We start from the raw sequence: 6069 nt of genomic DNA, 5'->3' as shown, positions 1-6069 counted from the left end.
GGTATGTCTCTACCAGCTTTACACATCTAGACACTGAAATTTTTGCCCATTCTTCTTTGCAAAATAGCTCAAGCTCAGCCAGATTGGATGGAGAGCGTCTGTGAACAGCAATTTTCAAGTCTTGCCACAGATGCTCAATGGGATTTAGGTCTGGACTTTGACTGGGCCGTTCTAACACATGAATATTCTTTGATCTAAACCATTCCATTGTAGCTCTGGCTGTATGTTTAGGGTCATTGTCTTGCTGGAAGGTGAATCTCCTTCCCAGTCTCAAGTCTTTTGCAGCCTCCAACAGGTTTTCTTCCAGGATTGCCCTGTATTTAGCTCCATCCATCTTCCCATCAACTCTGACCAGCTTCCCTGTCCCTGCTGAAGACCCATAGCATGATGCTGCCACCACCATGTTTCACAGTGGGGATGGTGTGTGCAGGGTGATGAGCAGTGTTAGTTTTCTGCCACATATAGCGCTTTGCATTTAGGCCAAAAAGTTCAACTTTGGTCTCATCTGACCAAAGCACCTTCTTCCACATGTTTGCTGTGTCCCCTACATGGCTTCTGGCAAACTGCAAATGGGACTTCTTATGCCTGTCTTTCAACAATGGCTTTCTTCTTGCCACTCTTCCAAAAAGGCCAGATTTGTGGAGTGTACGACTTATAGATGGGCAATTCCATGTAAATATCAACCTCACCATGCAAAAATAAAGCAACATGTAATACATCAAAACCACTCCCAGAGATATCACCTAGGCCTGTATTTTACAGATGTGAATAAGTTGAACCAATTTGTAACCAACCTAATATGTCACTGTCAGTCTTTCTTTCTTACAATGTAAAACCCAAGCTAAAATCAACTTTGATCATGTACAATTCTATATTATTGCCACAAGCCACATAAATGTATGCTAAAATCCACAAAACAGCAAAACAATAGCCATCCTAAATATTATTTAAGAACTTTGATAGTTTTAGCTGATATTTAGAGAGTTTTTCAAAGGGTTATGGTGGTTAAATTGCTGATTTTCTAAACATATGCCATGTCTATTTCAGACGCGTCACATCCATAACGGAATTTCGTCACATCCATAACGCTGACTTTTCCTTCCGAAACTCTGCATGAAATACAAAATATTTTGAACAAAGATTTTTTAATATTCACCTTGGACCCCTCTATCAAATGGATATCTCCATTTCGACATTAGGTTTACAATTTCACAGAGTTTGATAAAAATGTACAGTCACCCAAGAAAAGTGATACTTTTTCTGTCACATCCATAACGCATCTTTTATTGGCATTTTCTGGCATGCCCTAGATGTACTATGGGAATTGTTCTTGTTCTATCACTTCTCCAGTATGGTACAGCCTTAAAATATGCAACACCTGTTTAAATACTGGGAGACAATAAAACATGCACTGGGTCATTTGTTGCCATTTTGAGTTCAAGTGTCCCGTCCATAACGCTGGAATTGCTCAGTTGTCCTGTGCACAGATTCTCCCACCTGAGCTGTGGATTTCTGCAGCTCCTCCAGAGTGATCATGGGCCTCTTGGCTGCTTCTCTGACCAGTGCTCTCCTTGCTCGCTCTGTCAGTTTAGGTGGACGGCCATGTCTTGGTAGGTTTGCAGTTGTGCCATACTTTTTCCATTTTTGAATGATGGATTGAACAGTGCTTCTTGAGATGTTCAGAGCTTGGGATATTTTTTTATAACCTAACCCTGCTTTAAACTTCTCCAGAACTTTATCCCTGACCTGTCTGGTGAGTTCTTTGGTCTTCATGATGCTGTTTGTTCTTCAGTGTTCTCTAACAAACCACTGAGGCCTTCACAGAACAAGTGTATTTATGCTGAGAGTAAATTACACACAGTAGGACTCTATTAACTAATTAGATGACTTCTGAAGGCAATTGATTGCACTGGATTGTATTTAGAGGTATCAGAGTACAGGGGCCTGAATACTAATGCACACCACATTTTTCAGATTTGTATTTAAAATTTTGAAGACCATTTATCATTTTTGTTTCACTTCACAATTATGTGCTACTCTGTGTTGGTCTATCACATAAAATCTCAATAAAAAACTTTTAAGTTCGTGGTTGTAAGGTGGAAAAATGTGAAAAAGTTCAAGGGGTATGAATACTTTTTCAAGGCACTGTAGAAGGACGTCTGCAACACCAGATAGTTCAAGATGTCGGGGAACTCGACTGAACGGTAGTTTTCAAGATCGTATGACAAATCCTTCTTTCCCAGACTGTAGGGGTTGATTCCATTGCACATAGCAATCTTCTGAATATATCTAAAGCGAGCAGTGGCTTCTAGATTACGAGCATACTCTAAGTTATCGCTAGTTGTTTGCACTCTGGCAGCTGTTTGGACCACCAGCTATTTCATTTCCGGTAAAACCGCTAAGAAAAGTCACATGACTGAAACCCAGCAATTGTTTTAATTTAAATGACTAATTTAAATCTTGTTCCCAAATTCATGGTTGTTAACCCTTTTTTGAATCATCAATATTTGCAAGATGGATTGTATGGAGTCATGCAAACGGCATACGAGCTGAATATTTAACAGGGACCAATTTCAGGTATGACTGTAAGATAGTACAAGAGTTGAAGAGTATATTTTATTAACTTATTGATTTTGGTGTCCCTTTATGAAATAGTTTATATAAAGTCGTTGGTAAACTTTAGATCTGTGCTGTGCTATTTTGTCTTTGAATTATACATTTTAGAGGAGGCCGAGAAGTTTGTTCTGGTGTGTGTGCGGGTGTGTGCTTGTGTGTGCTCACACAACACTGTCTCTTTAAGAGAATGTAATGTAATCAGAGGGCTTTTTAAGGTTTTTTAATATATCAGGCCTTTTTTCTATGAGGGTCCAAACATTCCTGCTTAACTTAAGAATTCCTATTCATGATGTGTATATAATGTTCACATATGTAAGAAGTAAGTGTGTGTGTGTGTGTGTGTGTGTATATAAAAACTTTTGTATATGGCCAATATTAAGTTTGTTCATTTTATGTATTGGGGCTCTGTGTATTTAACTTCCTTTGGTCATTAAGATTGAATCGAAGCTTGAGTGGAGAAATGCGTTTTGAGACAGAGCTTAGGTTGTATTCAGTTGGTTTGAATAAATTTACACTTGTATTTCTTATTTCGTTGTAGTGGGGTGTGATCATATAAGGGTTGTGTGGTTTTTATTTATTTTTTATTTTTTTGTGGCATGAATATTCAGTGTTGGATCTTTAATTCCTGTTTTCCTTTTTTTTTTTAAATTACTTTAGATCCTTTAGACTAACATTTTATAAGTACTCTGAGCAAATGTGACTGGGCAGTGATTGATATCAAAAAGGTGTTTTAATCGATATGCCTGTGAGAGGTCTTCTTTATGTGCTTAAAATCTTAAGAAAAATTAGAACTTTTAAGGGTTGTCTGTGGCAAGACTTTAAATGTCTACAATAGAACATGTCCTATATCAGACCAGGTTCAAAGTCGAACATTTTGTGGAAGCTAAGATCTTATTATACAATGAACTCTTGGAAAAACCTGTTTTGCTAAGCGTGTATGAGAGCTCTGATGTATTTACATGTTGGAGTAAAGGTTTCAAAGGTCATGCGAGTATGATTTTTGCAATTTATTCTATTTTCAGTTTATTTATTATTGTTTTGCAAGATCTAATGTGTGAAGGCTTTTTTTTTTTTTCTCCCCACATCAGCCCACATTAGTTTGGAAGTGTGTAAGATTTTTCATGTTCAGTCTGTTGTATTTATACATATCACTTCATTCATTTCATTCTAATTTGTTTAAAATGCATCCTTACTGAGGCCTCAAGTGTGAAGAGAGAAAGTATGCAACTACGCAGGATTCCCTTCATTGTTTGACTCTCTAGCTGACTCATCAAATCAACCTGATCATTACTGTCAACTTGGTTTCATGTCACTGTCTGGAATTACACTCGAATCTGTGTGTTTCTCCTTTATTTATGTGAAAGATTAACGTGGTCGTTTGGGAAGGTTCTGTGATTTAAAATACTGATGTGCTGTCTCTTATGTTTTAGTGGCACACTGTATCACTGGAAATGTTTGTTTTAACATTTGTTTTATTTGTATTCTGCTTATGTTCTCATTTAAATTGTATGTTGCAAAGTGCCTTCCCAGTACTGATTGTGAATGGGTAGGAAAATCTGTCATTTAAAAGGACCATCTTAAGAATAACAATGTACATAAAGTGATTTGCATTGACACTTTTGTATAAGGACATGCACATAGAAAGAAAATGTACATTTGTATGTTTGTTTTGTTATTCTCTCTGTTCTTTGACAAAAGTTTCTTTGCAATTTTGGTCAAGAATTTCATTGATTTTTGGATATAGGCATACTTTTCTATTGATGGTTTTTGTACACTGTTTTGTGTCTCTGTTTATTTGCTACAGAGAAGTATAAAATAAAATTGTATTTGGGATGATGCTTTGTGATACAATCCATTTTTTTTGTGTGATGTCCTTATGCAATGTGTATTACTGATGTCTGTAAAAGTAGCTAAACAAACTACATAAGATGTGTTTGCTTTTCCTTCCTTCCTTTCCTCTATCCATCCATCCATACCAGTGCGGTTCAATTCTCAAATCCGAATTTTGCATTAATTTTCATCATGGCATGGCTATGACCGTTCTAGTACTAAAAAAGAAAACAAAACCATGACAGAAGTTGAACTTTAAGCATGTATACCGCAAGTGACCACTTATTCTGTGGGGGAAGTGTTCAATGGCTCGTGATGGATGGCAAAACCTTCTCTTCAATCTAACCATCTTACACTGGCAGTCTTATTGATTGATTTGATTGCAATCTCACATACTTGGACAGCTTAAAGAATTTATTAATTTTTCTTTTTCATATATACACTCAAACCAGTAATACTAGAGTAGTTATGTTCTACCATCAATGTTTTAGGACCCACAAAGGTAGATGACCTTTACTTGCTGTGTGGCATCATACCCCCTAGCATTAGAAGGACTGTTGCATCCCAGAAAGAAAAATTGAAACAGGAAAGTGACCCTCTCCACCCTCTTTTCAACCATGTGCCAGTGGGAAAGCGACTGAAATCAAGGCATGGCTTCATACGTTCTGTTGAGCCACTGAACAACAGCCCTCACAACCAGCGACTGTCCCTATGGACCAAACATCTTGTCCAAGCACCACACAGGGTGTCCATCAGCCCTAAGGAAATCCTTCCCCCTGGTTTCAGTGAAGCATGGCCCTTCTGGTCATGTCTTAACCGTATGAGAACTGCTGTAGGCCACTGCAAAACTGGTCTAGTGACATGGGGGTATAGAGAGAATGACGACACCAGCTGCCTGTATGGAGAGGAGCAGACTATGCAACATCTACTAGTTTGCCCACATCTACCAGATCCCTGTACCCAAGAAGACCTGGAAGCATTGTCCCCCTGTGCGAAACAATGCGTCCAACACTGGATAGGGAAGGTTGTTGCATAGTGACTCGAGAAGAATGTTTTAGGACACACTGATGGTAATAACAGCCAAGATTGAAGCAATCAGGCAGCAACAACTGTATACAGGAGATACAAAAGTGATCTCTGAATCTTGGTGCCCTAAGTGGCTAAGAGATATGATAACTAGTCTGGGATGAATGTACAGTACCAGCCAAAAGTTTGGACACCCCTACTCATTCATGGGTTTTTCTTTATTTTGACTGTTTTCTCCATTGTACAACAATACTGCAGACATCAAAACTATTAAATAGGACATGGAATTGTGTGGTTTAAAAAAAGTGTTTAAATGTTTCATATTTCAGATTCTTCAAGTCACCACTGTTTACCTTGATGACACTTTGTAAACTATTGGCATTATTTTAACCAGGTTCATGAGGTAGTCACCGGGAATGTTTTTCAATTAACAGGTGTGTCTCGTCAAAAGTTAATTAGTGCAATTTCTTGCCGCCTTGATGCATTTGAGATCAAACAGTAAATAATAAAAATACAGTAAATAGCTCTATTCAACAACTGTAGTAATCCATATTGTGACAAGGACTGCTGAACTAACTGACCATCGTTACTTCAAGA

Source organism: Neoarius graeffei, chromosome 4, assembly GCF_027579695.1.
Source record: "Neoarius graeffei isolate fNeoGra1 chromosome 4, fNeoGra1.pri, whole genome shotgun sequence".
NCBI classification, from domain to species: domain Eukaryota; kingdom Metazoa; phylum Chordata; class Actinopteri; order Siluriformes; family Ariidae; genus Neoarius; species Neoarius graeffei.
The sequence above is the reverse complement of the archived record's forward strand: the minus strand, read 5'-3'. Positions refer to the sequence as shown.